General features: G+C 43.8%; 1 long non-coding RNA gene across 16 annotated transcripts in view; it reads left to right on the forward strand.

The window, feature by feature from the left end:
• The window catches only part of LOC307181276, a 2,057,065-nt gene that overhangs the window by 119,548 nt on the left and 1,919,316 nt on the right, over positions 1-18,201 (forward strand). The gene's annotated exons all lie outside the window — the stretch shown is intronic.

Here is an 18,201-nt window from a genome sequence, read left to right on the forward strand (position 1 = left end):
ACCTGGAGAGTTGAGACCCGTGTAATGGGTACCATGCAATATGACTTCAAAGGGTCTTCATTTGCTCACCGAACCTCTCCAATCCTATCACTGCTGCGTTTATGCCCCTGTACACATGCTTGATTCTCTTTTGGAGACATAGCAATCCATAGGTTTTACGATACTTACTAGTCAGGTACATTCTTAGGCGTTTAATATGCGGTGTTGAGTCCATTTCGTTGAGCAAGGAGTAGCTCTTGTCTATTCCATATATGACTTAAGGAACTTTATCTGTGCTCATTTCAATCTCTGGTTTTATGCAGCACCCCAACTCACCTTTACCCTTAAGCAAGCATAAGTTGGTTTTCTAAATTTGAGACCCTGTTCTGTTCTGTAATTCAGTTCCTGTGTAGCCAAGTTTACATTCCGTGTATTACTGATATCTTATGATGTTTCTTTTTCTGTGTGACTTATTTCAGTTAGAATCATCATACCTGAAGCCACTCATTGTGATGCTAAGGGCCTGATGACACAGATTTCATTGCTGAGTGATATTGCTTTGTAAGTAAATACCACAACTTCTTTATCCATTTTTCACTTTCTGCGATGTTGAACTTGTACTGTAAACGAGGTTCTTGTAAACAGAGGCGTCCCAAACTTTGGGGTGGCTGTGTCTTTTTGATTTTAATTTCCCTAAGCTATAGGACCATAAGTGGAAGTGCCCTAGGCTCTGTTGCTTTGTTTTTTAGATGTTTCAGGAAACACCATACACTTCTCCCGAGTGGTTGTTGGCAATTTACATCCCGCCCATCAGCATAACAAGGCTCCCAGTTCTCCATGGCCTGTCCTGCCTTTCTGGATTTTACACTTTTTTCAGATGGCCCTTTTGACCGGGGGGAAGTGAGACTTCATTGTAGTGCAGATTTCCTTTGCAAGCTTGCTTGGTTGGCCAAAAAGGGCGTATGCGTTTTTTCCTGAATATATTCAGGAAAAAACGCATACGCCCTTTTTGGCCAAGTGCATCATTGTGGACGTTCTGCCTCTTTTCCTATGCTTTCAATGCAATTCCAGTCTACCTCCTGAAATCGGTTTCCTGCAATTCTGCCCCGCTTTCAAGTCCTCTTGGCAGCCTTACTTCAGTCTATTTTTCGACGATAGCTGTCATTTATAACTCTGCAGGTTTGTGAATTACAGTGCCCCTGAGCTCCTTTCTTCAACTCGCTTTCCTGTGACCTGGCCGCAACTCCGCAGGATGGCTTCAGGCCCTAATCTGGTTCCGGCACGGCACGCTGAGCCTTTGGTTAATTCCTCTTCCTGGTGGGAAATGAGAGTTAAATTTGCCCGTCCAGACACCTCCAGCTAGCCTCTCATTGGTTCTCGCTATTCCTGTTCATCTTCCGCAGAAATTGCAAACTGGGCCAAACAGGAGGTTAAAGGGACTGACTCTCCAAGTGGGGAGAGTGTTAGTAAAGCATCTGGAATGTTGCACCCGAGTACCAGGGGAGGAAAACTGAGACATATTTGAACACGTCTCCCGATCACATGGTTGATCATACTCTAGGTTCCACATGCATGTTTTAGCTGAAGGAAGAATACCTTAAACCTGGGTAGTTGAAACCCGTGGAATGGGTACCATGCAATATGACTTCAAAGGGTCTTCATTTGCTCACCGAACCTCTCCAATCCTATCACTGCTGCGTTTATGCCCCTGTACACATGCTTGATTCTCTTTCGGAGACATAGCAATCCATAGGTTTTAAGATACTTACTAGTCAGGTACATTCTTAGGCGTTTAATATGGGGTGTTGAGTCCATTTCGTTGAGCAAGGAGTAGCTCTTGTCTATTCCATATTTGGCTTAAGGAACTTTATCTGTGCTCATTTCAATCTCTGGTTTTATGCAGCACCCCAACTCACCTATACCCTTAAGCAAGAATAAGTTGGTTTTCTAAATTTGAGACCCTGTTCTGTTCTGTAATTCAGTTCCTGTGTAGCCAAGTTTACATTCTGTGTATTACTGATATCTTATGATGTTTCTTTTTCTGTGTGACTTATTTCAGTTAGAATCATCATACCTGAATCCACTCATTGTGCTGCTAAGGGCCTGATGACACAGATTTCATTGCTGAGTGATATTGCTTTGTAAGTAAATACCACAACTTCTTTATCCATTTTTCACTTTCTGCGATGTTGAACTTGTACTGTAAACGAGGTTCTTGTAAACAGAGGCGTCCCAAACTTTGGGGTGGCTGTGTCTTTTTGATTTTAATTTCCCTAAGCTATAGGACCATAAGTGGCAGTGCCCTAGGCTCTGTTGCTTTGTTTTTTAGATGTTTCAGGAAACACCATACACTTCTCCCGAGTGGTTGTTGGCAATTTACATCCCGCCCATCAGCATAACAAGGCTCCCAGTTCTCCATGGCCTGTCCTGCCTTTCTGGATTTTACACTTTTTTCAGATGGCCCTTTTGACCGGCGGGAAGTGAGACTTCATTGTAGTGCAGATTTCCTTTGCAAGCTTGCTTGGTTGGCCAAAAAGGGCGTATGCGTTTTTTCCTGAATATATTCAGGAAAAAACGCATACGTACTTTTTGGCCAAGTGCATCATTTTGGACGTTCTGCCTCTTCTCCTATGCTTTCAATGCAATTCCAGTCTACCTCCTGAAATCGGTTTCCTGCAATTCTGCCCCACTTTCAAGTCCTCTTGGCAGCCTTACTTCAGTCTATTTTTGGACGATAGCTGTCATTTATAACTCTGCAGGTTTGTGAATTACAGTGCCCCTGAGCTCCTTTCTTCAACTCGCTTTCTTGTGAGCTGGCCGCAACACCGCAGGATGGCTTCAGGCCCTAATCTGGTTCCGGCCCGGCATGCTGAGCCTTTGGTTAATTCCTCTTCCTGGTGGGAAATGAGAGTTAAATTTGCCCGTCCAGACACCTCCAGCTAGCCTCTCATTGGTTCTCGCTATTCCTGTTCATCTTCCGCAGAAATTGCAAACTGGGCCAAACAGGAGGTTAAAGGGACTGACTCTCCAAGTGGGGAGAGTGTTAGTAAAGCGTCTGGAATGTTGCACCCGAGTACCATGGGAGGAAAACTGAGACATATTTGAACACGTCTCCCGTTCACATGGTTGATCATACTTGGGTTCCACATGCATGTTTTAGCTGAAGGAAGAATACCTTAAACCTGGAGAGTTGAGACCCGTGTAATGGGTACCATGCAATATGACTTCAAAGGGTCTTCATTTGCTCACCGAACCTCTCCAATCCTATCACTGCTGCGTTTATGCCCCTGTACACATGCTTGATTCTCTTTTGGAGACATAGCAATCCATAGGTTTTACGATACTTACTAGTCAGGTACATTCTTAGGCGTTTAATATGCGGTGTTGAGTCCATTTCATTGAGCAAGGAGTAGCTCTTGTCTATTCCATATTTGACTTAAGGAACTTTATCTGTGCTCATTTCAATCTCTGGTTTTATGCAGCACCCCAACTCACCTTTACCCTTAAGCAAGCATAAGTTGGTTTTCTAAATTTGAGACCCTGTTCTGTTCTGTAATTCAGTTCCTGTGTAGCCAAGTTTACATTCCGTGTATTACTGATATCTTATGATGTTTCTTTTTCTGTGTGACTTATTTCAGTTAGAATCATCATACCTGAAGCCACTCATTGTGATGCTAAGGGCCTGATGACACAGATTTCATTGCTGAGTGATATTGCTTTGTAAGTAAATACCACAACTTCTTTATCCATTTTTCACTTTCTGCGATGTTGAACTTGTACTGTAAACGAGGTTCTTGTAAACAGAGGCATCCCAAACTTTGGGGTGGCTGTGTCTTTTTGATTTTAATTTCCCTAAGCTATAGGACCATAAGTGGCAGTGCCCTAGGCTCTGTTGCTTTGTTTTTTAGATGTTTCAGGAAACACCATACACTTCTCCCGAGTGGTTGTTGGCAATTTACATCCCGCCCATCAGCATAACAAGGCTCCCAGTTCTCCATGGCCTGTCCTGCCTTTCTGGATTTTACACTTTTTTCAGATGGCTCTTTTGACCGGGGGGAAGTGAGACTTCATTGTAGTGCAGATTTCCTTTGCAAGCTTGCTTGGTTGGCCAAAAAGGGCGTATGCGTTTTTTCCTGAATATATTCAGGAAAAAACGCATACGCCCTTTTTGGCCAAGTGCATCATTGTGGACGTTCTGCCTCTTTTCCTATGCTTTCAATGCAATTCCAGTCTACCTCCTGAAATCGGTTTCCTGCAATTCTGCCCCGCTTTCAAGTCCTCTTGGCAGCCTTACTTCAGTCTATTTTTGGACGATAGCTGTCATTTATAACTCTGCAGGTTTGTGAATTACAGTGCCCCTGAGCTCCTTTCTTCAACTCGCTTTCCTGTGACCTGGCCGCAACTCCGCAGGATGGCTTCAGGCCCTAATCTGGTTCCGGCACGGCACGCTGAGCCTTTGGTTAATTCCTCTTCCTGGTGGGAAATGAGAGTTAAATTTGCCCGTCCAGACACCTCCAGCTAGCCTCTCATTGGTTCTCGCTATTCCTGTTCATCTTCCGCAGAAATTGCAAACTGGGCCAAACAGGAGGTTAAAGGGACTGACTCTCCAAGTGGGGAGAGTGTTAGTAAAGCGTCTGGAATGTTGCACCCGAGTACCAGGGGAGGAAAACTGAGACATATTTGAACACGTCTCCCGTTCACATGGTTGATCATACTTGGGTTCCACATGCATGTTTTAGCTGAAGGAAGAATACCTTAAACCTGGAGAGTTGAGACCCGTGTAATGGGTACCATGCAATATGACTTCAAAGGGTCTTCATTTGCTCACCGAACCTCTCCAATCCTATCACTGCTGCGTTTATGCCCCTGTACACATGCTTGATTCTCTTTTGGAGACATAGCAATCCATAGGTTTTACGATACTTACTAGTCAGGTACATTCTTAGGCGTTTAATATGCGGTGTTGAGTCCATTTCGTTGAGCAAGGAGTAGCTCTTGTCTATTCCATATTTGACTTAAGGAACTTTATCTGTGCTCATTTCAATCTCTGGTTTTATGCAGCACCCCAACTCACCTTTACCCTTAAGCAAGCATAAGTTGGTTTTCTAAATTTGAGACCCTGTTCTGTTCTGTAATTCAGTTCCTGTGTAGCCAAGTTTACATTCCGTGTATTACTGATATCTTATGATGTTTCTTTTTCTGTGTGACTTATTTCAGTTAGAATCATCATACCTGAAGCCACTCATTGTGATGCTAAGGGCCTGATGACACAGATTTCATTGCTGAGTGATATTGCTTTGTAAGAAAATACCACAACTTCTTTATCCATTTTTCACTTTCTGCGATGTTGAACTTGTACTGTAAACGAGGTTCTTGTAAACAGAGGCGTCCCAAACTTTGGGGTGGCTGTGTCTTTTTGATTTTAATTTCCCTAAGCTATAGGACCATAAGTGGCAGTGCCCTAGGCTCTGTTGCTTTGTTTTTTAGATGTTTCAGGAAACACCATACACTTCTCCCGAGTGGTTGTTGGCAATTTACATCCCGCCCATCAGCATAACAAGGCTCCCAGTTCTCCATGGCCTGTCCTGCCTTTCTGGATTTTACACTTTTTTCAGATGGCCCTTTTGACCGGGGGGAAGTGAGACTTCATTGTAGTGCAGATTTCCTTTGCAAGCTTGCTTGGTTGGCCAAAAAGGGCGTATGCGTTTTTTCCTGAATATATTCAGGAAAAAATGCATACGCCCTTTTTGGCCAAGTGCATCATTGTGGACGTTCTGCCTCTTTTCCTATGCTTTCAATGCAATTCCAGTCTACCTCCTGAAATCGGTTTCCTGCAATTCTGCCCCGCTTTCAAGTCCTCTTGGCAGCCTTACTTCAGTCTATTTTTGGACGATAGCTGTCATTTATAACTCTGCAGGTTTGTGAATTACAGTGCCCCTGAGCTCCTTTCTTCAACTCGCTTTCCTGTGACCTGGCCGCAACTCTGCAGGATGGCTTCAGGCCCTAATCTGGTTCCGGCACGGCACGCTGAGCCTTTGGTTAATTCCTCTTCCTGGTGGGAAATGAGAGTTAAATTTGCCCGTCCAGACACCTCCAGCTAGCCTCTCATTGGTTCTCGCTATTCCTGTTCATCTTCCGCAGAAATTGCAAACTGGGCCAAACAGGAGGTTAAAGGGACTGACTCTCCAAGTGGGGAGAGTGTTAGTAAAGCGTCTGGAATGTTGCACCCGAGTACCAGGGTAGGAAAACTGAGACATATTTGAACACGTCTCCCGATCACATGGTTGATCATACTCTAGGTTCCACATGCATGTTTTAGCTGAAGGAAGAATACCTTAAACATGGGTAGTTGAAACCCGTGGAATGGGTACCATGCAATATGACTTCAAAGGGTCTTCATTTGCTCACCGAACCTCTCCAATCCTATCACTGCTGCGTTTATGCCCCTGTACACATGCTTGATTCTCTTTCGGAGACATAGCAATCCATAGGTTTTAAGATACTTACTAGTCAGGTACATTCTTAGGCGTTTAATATGGGGTGTTGAGTCCATTTCGTTGAGCAAGGAGTAGCTCTTGTCTATTCCATATTTGGCTTAAGGAACTTTATCTGTGCTCATTTCAATCTCTGGTTTTATGCAGCACCCCAACTCACCTTTACCCTTAAGCAAGAATAAGTTGGTTTTCTAAATTTGAGACCCTGTTCTGTTCTGTAATTCAGTTCCTGTGTAGCCAAGTTTACATTCTGTGTATTACTGATATCTTATGATGTTTCTTTTTCTGTGTGACTTATTTCAGTTAGAATCATCATACCTGAATCCACTCATTGTGCTGCTAAGGGCCTGATGACACAGATTTCATTGCTGAGTGATATTGCTTTGTAAGTAAATACCACAACTTCTTTATCCATTTTTCACTTTCTGCGATGTTGAACTTGTACTGTAAACGAGGTTCTTGTAAACAGAGGCGTCCCAAACTTTGGGGTGGCTGTGTCTTTTTGATTTTAATTTCCCTAAGCTATAGGACCATAAGTGGCAGTGCCCTAGGCTCTGTTGCTTTGTTTTTTAGATGTTTCAGGAAACACCATACACTTCTCCCGAGTGGTTGTTGGCAATTTACATCCCGCCCATCAGCATAACAAGGCTCCCAGTTCTCCATGGCCTGTCCTGCCTTTCTGGATTTTACACTTTTTTCAGATGGCCCTTTTGACCGGCGGGAAGTGAGACTTCATTGTAGTGCAGATTTCCTTTGCAAGCTTGCTTGGTTGGCCAAAAAGGGCGTATGCGTTTTTTCCTGAATATATTCAGGAAAAAACGCATACGCCCTTTTTGGCCAAGTGCATCATTGTGGACGTTCTGCCTCTTTTCCTATGCTTTCAATGCAATTCCAGTCTACCTCCTGAAATCGGTTTCCTGCAATTCTGCCCCGCTTTCAGGTCCTCTTGGCAGCCTTACTTCAGTCTATTTTTGGACGATAGCTGTCATTTATAACTCTGCAGGTTTGTGAATTACAGTGCCCCTGAGCTCCTTTCTTCAACTCGCTTTCTTGTGAGCTGGCCGCAACACCGCAGGATGGCTTCAGGCCCTAATCTGTTTCCGGCCCGGCATGCTGAGCCTTTGGTTAATTCCTCTTCCTGGTGGGAAATGAGAGTTAAATTTGCCCGTCCAGACACCTCCAGCTAGCCTCTCATTGGTTCTCGCTATTCCTGTTCATCTTCCGCAGAAATTGCAAACTGGGCCAAACAGGAGGTTAAAGGGACTGACTCTCCAAGTGGGGATAGTGTTAGTAAAGCGTCTGGAATGTTGCACCCGAGTACCAGGGGAGGAAAACTGAGACATATTTGAACACGTCTCCCGATCACATGGTTGATCATACTCTAGGTTCCACATGCATGTTTTAGCTGAAGGAAGAATACCTTAAACCTGGGTAGTTGAAACCCGTGGAATGGGTACCATGCAATATGACTTCAAAGGGTCTTCATTTGCTCACCGAACCTCTCCAATCCTATCACTGCTGCGTTTATGCCCCTGTACACATGCTTGATTCTCTTTCAGAGACATAGCAATCCATAGGTTTTAAGATACTTACTAGTCAGGTACATTCTTAGGCGTTTAATATGCGGTGTTCAGTCCATTTCGTTGAGCAAGGAGTAGCTCTTGTCTATTACATATTTGGCTTAAGGAACTTTATCTGTGCTCATTTCAATCTCTGGTTTTATGCAGCACCCCAACTCACCTTTCCCCTTAAGCAAGCATAAGTTGGTTTTCTAAATTTGAGAACCTGTTCTGCTTTGGAATTCAGTTCCTGTGTAGCCAAGTTTACATTCCGTGTATTAGTGATATCTTATGATGTTTCTTTTTCTGTGTGACTTATTTCAGTTAGAATCATCGTACCTGAATCTACTCATTATGCTGCTACGGGCCTGATGACATAGATTTCATTGCTGAGTGATACTGAATTGTACGTAAGTACCACAAGTTCTTTATCCATTTTTCACTTTCTGCGATGTTGAACTTGTACTGTAAACGAGGTTCTTGTAAACAGAGCCGTTCCAAACCTTGGGGTGGCTGTGTCTTTTTGATTGTAATTTCCCTAAGCTATAGGACCATAAGTGGAAGTGCCCTAGGTTCTGTTGCTTTGTTTTTTAGATGTTTCAGGAAACACCATACACTTCTCCCGAGTGGTTGTTGGCAATTTACATCCCGCCCATCAGCATAACAAGGCTCCCAGTTCTCCATGGCCTGTCCTGCCTTTCTGGATTTTACACTTTTTTCAGATGGCCCTTTTGACCGGGGGGAAGTGAGACTTCATTGTAGTGCAGATTTCCTTTGCAAGCTTGCTTGGTTGGCCAAAAAGGGCGTATGCGTTTTTTCCTGAATATATTCAGGAAAAAACGCATATGCCCTTTTTGGCCAAGTGCATCATTGTGGACGTTCTGCCTCTTTTCCTATGCTTTCAATGCAATTCCAGTCTACCTCCTGAAATCGGTTTCCTGCAATTCTGCCCCGCTTTCAAGTCCTCTTGGCAGCCTTACTTCAGTCTATTTTTGGACGATAGCTGTCATTTATAACTCTGCAGGTTTGTGAATTACAGTGCCCCTGAGCTCCTTTCTTCAACTCGCTTTCTTGTGACCTGGCCGCAACACCGCAGGATGGCTTCAGGCCCTAATCTGGTTCCAGTACGGCACGCTGAGCCTTTGGTTATTTCCTCCTCCTGGTGGGAAATGAGAGTTAAATTTGCCCGTCCAGACACCTCCAGCTAGCCTCTCATTGGTTCTCGCTATTCCTGTTCATCTTCCGCAGAAATTGCAAACTGTGCCAAACAGGAGGTTAAAGGGACTGACTCTCCAAGTGGGGAGAGTGTTAGTAAAGCGTCTGGAATGTTGCACCCGAGTACCAGGGGAGGAAAACTGAGACATATTTGAACACGTCTCCCAATCACATGGTTGATCATACTTGGGTTCCACATGCATGTTTTAGCTGAAGGAAGAATACCTAAAACCTGGGTAGTTGAAACCCGTGGAATGGGTACCATGCAATATGACTTCAAAGGGTCTTCATTTGCTCACCGAACCTCTCCAATCCTATCACTGCTGCGTTTATGCCCCTGTACACATGCTTGATTCTCTTTCGGAGACATAGCAATCTATAGGTTTTAAGATACTTACTAGTCAGGTACATTCTTAGGCGTTTAATATGCGATGTTGAGTCCATTTCGTTGAGCAAGGAGTAGCTCTTGTCTATTCCATATTTGGCTTAAGGAACTTTATCTGTGCTCATTTCAATCTCTGGTTTTATGCAGCACCCCAACTCACCTTTCCCCTTAAGCAAGCATAAGTTGGTTTTCTAAATTTGAGACCCTGTTCTGTTCTGTAATTCAGTTCCTGTGTAGCCAAGTTTACATTCCGTGTATTACTGATATCTTATGATGTTTCTTTTTCTGTGTGACTTACTTCAGTTAGAATCATCATACCTGAATCCACTCATTGTGCTGCTAAGGGCCTGATGACACAGATTTCATTGCTGAGTGATATTGCTTTGTAAGTAAATACCACAACTTCTTTATCCATTTTTCACTTTCTGCGATGTTGAACTTGTACTGTAAACGAGGTTCTTGTAAACAGAGCCGTTCCAAACTTTGGGGTGGCTGTGTCTTTTTGATTTTAATTTCCCTAAGCTATAGGACCATAAGTGGAAGTGCCCTAGGTTCTGTTGCTTTGTTTTTTAGATGTTTCAGGAAACACCATACACTTCTCCCGAGTGGTTGTTGGCAATTTACATCCCGCCCATCAGCATAACAAGGCTCCCAGTTCTCCATGGCCTGTCCTGACTTTCTGGATTTTACACTTTTTTCAGATGGCCCTTTTGACCGGGGGGAAGTGAGACTTCATTGTAGTGCAGATTTCCTTTGCAAGCTTGCTTGGTTGGCCAAAAAGGGCGTATGCGTTTTTTCCTGAATATATTCAGGAAAAAACGCATACGCCCTTTTTGGCCAAGTGCATCATTGTGGACGTTCTGCCTCTTTTCCTATGCTTTCAATGCAATTCCAGTCTACCTCCTGAAATCGGTTTCCTGCAATTCTGCCCCGCTTTCAAGTCCTCTTGGCAGCCTTACTTCAGTCTATTTTTGGACGATAGCTGTCATTTATAACTCTGCAGGTTTGTGAATTACAGTGCCCCTGAGCTCCTTTCTTCAACTCGCTTTCTTGTGACCTGGCCGCAACACCGCAGGATGGCTTCAGGCCCTAAGCTGGTTCCGGTACGGCACGCTGAGCCTTTGGTTATTTCCTCTTCCTGTTGGGAAATGAGAGTTAAATTTGCCTGTCCAGACACCTCCAGCTAGCCTCTCATTGGTTCTCGCTATTCCTGTTCATCTTCCGCAGAAATTGCAAACTGTGCCAAACAGGAGGTTAAAGGCGCTGACTCTCCAAGTGGGGAGAGTGTTAGTAAAGCGTCTGGAATGTTGCACCCGAGTACCAGGGGAGGAAAACTGAGACATATTTGAACACGTCTCCCGATCACATGGTTGATCATACTCTGGGTTCCACCTGCATGTTTTTGCTGAAGGAAGAATACCTAAAACCTGGGTAGTTGAAACCCGTGTAATGGGTACCATGCAATATGACTTCAAAGGGTCTTCATTTGCTCACCGAACCTCTCCAATCCTATCACTGCTTCGTTTATGCCCCTGTACACATGCTTGATTCTCTTTCAGAGACATAGCAATCCATAGGTTTTAAGATACTTACTAGTCAGGTACATTCTTAGGCGTTTAATATGCGGTGTTGAGTCCATTTCGTTGAGCAAGGAGTAGCTCTTGTCTATTCCATATTTGGCTTAAGGAACTTTATCTGTGCTCATTTCAATCTCTGGTTTTATGCAGCACCCCAACTCACCTTTCCCCTTAAGCAAGCATAAGTTGGTTTTCTAAATTTGAGAACCTGTTCTGTTTTGGAATTCAGTTCCTGTGTAGCCAAGTTTACATTCCGTGTATTAGTGATATCTTATGATGTTTCTTTTTCTGTGTGACTTATTTCAGTTAGAATCATCGTACCTGAATCTACTCATTATGCTGCTACGGGCCTGATGACATAGATTTCATTGCTGAGTGATACTGCATTGTACGTAAGTACCACAAGTTCTTTATCCATTTTTCACTTTCTGCGATGTTGAACTTGTACTGTAAACGAGGTTCTTGTAAACAGAGCCATTCCAAACTTTGGGGTGGCTGTGTCTTTTTGATTTTAATTTCCCTAAGCTATAGGACCATAAGTGGAAGTGCACTAGGCTCTGTTGCTTTGTTTTTTAGATGTTTCAGGAAACACCATACACTTCTCCCAAGTGTCTGTTGGCAATTTACATCCCGCCCATCAGCATAACAAGGCTCCCAGTTCTCAATGGCCTGTTGCCTTTCTGGATTTTACACTTTTTTCAGATGGCCCTTTTGACCGGGGGGAAGTGAGACTTCATTGTAGTGCAGATTTCCTTTGCAAGCTTGCTTGGTTGGCCAAAAAGGGCGTATGCATTTTTTCCTGAATATATTCAGGAAAAAATGCATACGCCCTTTTTGGCCAAGTGCATCATTGTGGACGTTCTGCCTCTTTTCCTATGCTTTCAATGCAATTCCAGTCTACCTCCTGAAATCGGTTTCCTGCAATTCTGCCCCGCTTTCAGGTCCTCATGGCAGCCTTACTTCAGTCTATTTTTGGACGATAGCTGTCATTTATAACTCTGCAGGTTTGTGAATTACAGTGCCCCTGAGCTCCTTTCTTCAACTCGCTTTCTTGTGAGATGGCCGCAACACCGCAGGATGGCTTCAGGCCCTAATCTGGTTCCGGCACGGCACGCTGAGCCTTTGGTTAATTCCTCTTCCTGGTGGGAAATGAGAGTTAAATTTGCCCGTCCAGACACCTCCAGCTAGTCTCTCATTGGTTCTCGCTATTCCTGTTCATCTTCCGCAGAAATTGCAAACTGGGCCAAACAGGAGGTTAAAGGGACTGACTCTCCAAGTGGGGATAGTGTTAGTAAAGCGTCTGGAATGTTGCACCCGAGTACCAGGGGAGGAAAACTGAGACATATTTGAACACGTCTCCCGATCACATGGTTGATCATACTCTAGGTTCCACATGCATGTTTTAGCTGAAGGAAGAATACCTTAAACCTGGGTAGTTGAAACCCGTGGAATGGGTACCATGCAATATGACTTCAAAGGGTCTTCATTTGCTCACCGAACCTCTCCAATCCTATCACTGCTGCGTTTATGCCCCTGTACACATGCTTGATTCTCTTTTGGAGACATAGCAATCCATAGGTTTTAAGATACTTACTAGTCAGGTACATTCTTAGGCGTTTAATATGGGGTGTTGAGTCCATTTCGTTGAGCAAGGAGTAGCTCTTGTCTATTCCATATTTGGCTTAAGGAACTTTATCTGTGCTCATTTCAATCTCTGGTTTTATGCAGCACCCCAACTCACCTTTACCCTTAAGCAAGAATAAGTTGGTTTACTAAATTTGAGACCCTTTTCTGTTCTGTAATTCAGTTCCTGTGTAGCCAAGTTTACATTCTGTGTATTACTGATATCTTATGATGTTTCTTTTTCTGTGTGACTTATTTCAGTTAGAATCATCATACCTGAATCCACTCATTGTGCTGCTAAGGGCCTGATGACACAGATTTCATTGCTGAGTGATATTGCTTTGTAAGTAAATACCACAACTTCTTTATCCATTTTTCACTTTCTGCGATGTTGAACTTGTACTGTAAACGAGGTTCTTGTAAACAGAGCCGTTCCAAACTTTGGGGTGGCTGTGTCTTTTTGATTTTAATTTCCCTAAGCTATAGGACCATAAGTGGAAGTGCCCTAGGCTCTGTTGCTTTGTTTTTTAGATGTTTCAGGAAACACCATACACTTCTCCCGAGTGGTTGTTGGCAATTTACATCCCGCCCATCAGCATAACAAGGCTCCCAGTTCTCCATGGCCTGTCCTGCCTTTCTGGATTTTACACTTTTTTCAGATGGCCCTTTTGACCGGGGGGAAGTGAGACTTCATTGTAGTGCAGATTTCCTTTGCAAGCTTGCTTGGTTGGCCAAAAAGGGCGTATGCGTTTTTTCCTGAATATATTCAGGAAAACACGCATACGCCCTTTTTGGCCAAGTGCATCATTGTGGACGTTCTGCCTCTTCTCCTATGCTTTCAGTGCAATTCCAGTCTACCTCCTGAAATCGGTTTCCTGCAATTCTGCCCCGCTTTCAAGTCCTCTTGGCAGCCTTACTTCAGTCTATTTTTGGACGATAGCTGTCATTTATAACTCTGCAGGTTTGTGAATTACAGTGCCCCTGAGCTCCTTTCTTCAACTTGCTTTCTTGTGACCTGGCCGCAACACCGCAGGATGGCTTCAGGCCCTAATCTGGTTCCGGCACGGCACGCTGAGCCTTTGGTTATTTCCTCCTCCTGGTGGGAAATGAGAGTTAAATTTGCCCGTCCAGACACCTCCAGCTAGCCTCTCATTGGTTCTCGCTATTCCTGTTCATCTTCCGCAGAAATTGCAAACTGTGCCAAACAGGAGGTTAAAGGGACTGACTCTCCAAGTGGGGAGAGTGTTAGTAAAGCGTCTGGAATGTTGCACCCGAGTACCAGGGGAGGAAAACTGAGACATATTTGAACACGTCTCCCAATCACATGGTTGATCATACTTGGGTTCCACATGCATGTTTTAGCTGAAGGAAGAATACCTAAAACCTGGGTAGTTGAAACCCGTGGAATGGGTACCATGCAATATGACTTCAAAGGGTCTTCATTTGCTCACCGAACCTCTCCAATCCTATCACTGCTGCGTTTATGCCCCTGTACACATGCTTGATTCTCTTTCGGAGACATAGCAATCTATAGGTTTTAAGATACTTACTAGTCAGGTACATTCTTAGGCGTTTAATATGCGATGTTGAGTCCATTTCGTTGAGCAAGGAGTAGCTCTTGTCTATTCCATATTTGGCTTAAGGAACTTTATCTGTGCTCATTTCAATCTCTGGTTTTATGCAGCACCCCAACTCACCTTTCCCCTTAAGCAAGCATAAGTTGGTTTTCTAAATTTGAGACCCTGTTCTGTTCTGTAATTCAGTTCCTGTGTAGCCAAGTTTACATTCCGTGTATTACTGATATCTTATGATGTTTCTTTTTCTGTGTGACTTACTTCAGTTAGAATCATCATACCTGAATCCACTCATTGTGCTGCTAAGGGCCTGATGACACAGATTTCATTGCTGAGTGATATTGCTTTGTAAGTAAATACCACAACTTCTTTATCCATTTTTCACTTTCTGCGATGTTGAACTTGTACTGTAAACGAGGTTCTTGTAAACAGAGCCGTTCCAAACTTTGGGGTGGCTGTGTCTTTTTGATTTTAATTTCCCTAATCTATAGGACCATAAGTGGAAGTGCCCTAGGTTCTGTTGCTTTGTTTTTTAGATGTTTCAGGAAACACCATACACTTCTCCCGAGTGGTTGTTGGCAATTTACATCCCGCCCATCAGCATAACAAGGCTCCCAGTTCTCCATGGCCTGTCCTGACTTTCTGGATTTTACACTTTTTTCAGATGGCCCTTTTGACCGGGGGGAAGTGAGACTTCATTGTAGTGCAGATTTCCTTTGCAAGCTTGCTTGGTTGGCCAAAAAGGGCGTATGCGTTTTTTCCTGAATATATTCAGGAAAAAACGCATACGCCCTTTTTGGCCAAGTGCATCATTGTGGACGTTCTGCCTCTTTTCCTATGCTTTCAATGCAATTCCAGTCTACCTCCTGAAATCGGTTTCCTGCAATTCTGCCCCGCTTTCAAGTCCTCTTGGCAGCCTTACTTCAGTCTATTTTTGGACGATAGCTGTCATTTATAACTCTGCAGGTTTGTGAATTACAGTGCCCCTGAGCTCCTTTCTTCAACTCGCTTTCTTGTGACCTGGCCGCAACACCGCAGGATGGCTTCAGGCCCTAATCTGGTTCCGGTACGGCACGCTGAGCCTTTGGTTATTTCCTCTTCCTGTTGGGAAATGAGAGTTAAATTTGCCTGTCCAGACACCTCCAGCTAGCCTCTCATTGGTTCTCGCTATTCCTGTTCATCTTCCGCAGAAATTGCAAACTGTGCCAAACAGGAGGTTAAAGGCGCTGACTCTCCAAGTGGGGAGAGTGTTAGTAAAGCGTCTGGAATGTTGCACCCGAGTACCAGGGGAGGAAAACTGAGACATATTTGAACACGTCTCCCGATCACATGGTTGATCATACTCTGGGTTCCACCTGCATGTTTTTGCTGAAGGAAGAATACCTAAAACCTGGGTAGTTGAAACCCGTGTAATGGGTACCATGCAATATGACTTCAAAGGGTCTTCATTTGCTCACCGAACCTCTCCAATCCTATCACTGCTTCGTTTATGCCCCTGTACACATGCTTGATTCTCTTTCAGAGACATAGCAATCCATAGGTTTTAAGATACTTACTAGTCAGGTACATTCTTAGGCGTTTAATATGCGGTGTTGAGTCCATTTCGTTGAGCAAGGAGTAGCTCTTGTCTATTCCATATTTGGCTTAAGGAACTTTATCTGTGCTCATTTCAATCTCTGGTTTTATGCAGCACCCCAACTCACCTTTCCCCTTAAGCAAGCATAAGTTGGTTTTCTAAATTTGAGAACCTGTTCTGTTTTGGAATTCAGTTCCTGTGTAGCCAAGTTTACATTCCGTGTATTAGTGATATCTTATGATGTTTCTTTTTCTGTGTGACTTATTTCAGTTAGAATCATCGTACCTGAATCTACTCATTATGCTGCTACGGGCCTGATGACATAGATTTCATTGCTGAGTGATACTGCATTGTACGTAAGTACCACAAGTTCTTTATCCATTTTTCACTTTCTGCGATGTTGAACTTGTACTGTAAACGAGGTTCTTGTAAACAGAGCCATTCCAAACTTTGGGGTGGCTGTGTCTTTTTGATTTTAATTTCCCTAAGCTATAGGACCATAAGTGGAAGTGCACTAGGCTCTGTTGCTTTGTTTTTTAGATGTTTCAGGAAACACCATACACTTCTCCCAAGTGTCTGTTGGCAATTTACATCCCGCCCATCAGCATAACAAGGCTCCCAGTTCTCAATGGCCTGTTGCCTTTCTGGATTTTACACTTTTTTCAGATGGCCCTTTTGACCGGGGGGAAGTGAGACTTCATTGTAGTGCAGATTTCCTTTGCAAGCTTGCTTGGTTGGCCAAAAAGGGCGTATGCATTTTTTCCTGAATATATTCAGGAAAAAATGCATACGCCCTTTTTGGCCAAGTGCATCATTGTGGACGTTCTGCCTCTTTTCCTATGCTTTCAATGCAATTCCAGTCTACCTCCTGAAATCGGTTTCCTGCAATTCTGCCCCGCTTTCAGGTCCTCTTGGCAGCCTTACTTCAGTCTATTTTTGGACGATAGCTGTCATTTATAACTCTGCAGGTTTGTGAATTACAGTGCCCCTGAGCTCCTTTCTTCAACTCGCTTTCTTGTGACCTGGCCGCAACACCGCAGGATGGCTTCAGGCCCTAATCTGGTTCCGGCACGGCACGCTGAGCCTTTGGTTAATTCCTCTTCCTGGTGGGAAATGAGAGTTAAATTTGCCCGTCCAGACACCTCCAGCTAGTCTCTCATTGGTTCTCGCTATTGCTGTTCATCTTCCGCAGAAATTGCAAACTGGGCCAAACAGGAGGTTAAAGGGACTGACTCTCCAAGTCGGGAGAGTGTTAGTAAAGCGTCTGGAATGTTGCACCCGAGTACCAGGGTACGAAAACTGAGACATATTTGAACACGTCTCCCGATCACATGGTTGATCATACTTGGGTTCCACATGCATGTTTTAGCTGAAGGAAGAATACCTAAAACCTGGGTAGTTGAAACCCGTGGAATGGGTACCATGCAATATGACTTCAAAGGGTCTTCATTTGCTCACCGAACCTCTCCAATCCTATCACTGCTGCGTTTATGCCCCTGTACACATGCTTGATTCTCTTTCGGAGACATAGCAATCTATAGGTTTTAAGATACTTACTAGTCAGGTACATTCTTAGGCGTTTAATATGCGATGTTGAGTCCATTTCGTTGAGCAAGGAGTAGCTCTTGTCTATTCCATATTTGGCTTAAGGAACTTTATCTGTGCTCATTGCAATCTCTGGTTTTATGCAGCACCCCAACTCACCTTTACCCTTAAGCAAGCATAAGTTGGTTTTCTAAATTTGAGACCCTGTTCTGTTCTGTAATTCAGTTCCTGTGTAGCCAAGTTTACATTCCGTGTATTACTGATATCTTATGATGTTTCTTTTTCTGTGTGACTTATTTCAGTTAGAATCATCATACCTGAATCCACTCATTGTGCTGCTAAGGGCCTGATGACACAGATTTCATTGCTGAGTGATATTGATTTGTAAGTAAATACCACAACTTCTTTATCCATTTTTCACTTTCTGCGATGTTGAACTTGTACTGTAAACGAGGTTCTTGTAAACAGAGCCGTTCCAAACCTTGGGGTGGCTGTGTCTTTTTGATTGTAATTTCCCTAAGCTATAGGACCATAAGTGGAAGTGCCCTAGGTTCTGTTGCTTTGTTTTTTAGATGTTTCAGGAAACACCATACACTTCTCCCGAGTGGTTGTTGGCAATTTACATCCCGCCCATCAGCATAACAAGGCTCCCAGTTCTCCATGGCCTGTCCTGC

The sequence above is a fragment of the Stenella coeruleoalba genome, assembly GCF_951394435.1.
Source record: "Stenella coeruleoalba genome assembly, contig: scaffold_52, whole genome shotgun sequence".
Taxonomy (NCBI): domain Eukaryota; kingdom Metazoa; phylum Chordata; class Mammalia; order Artiodactyla; family Delphinidae; genus Stenella; species Stenella coeruleoalba.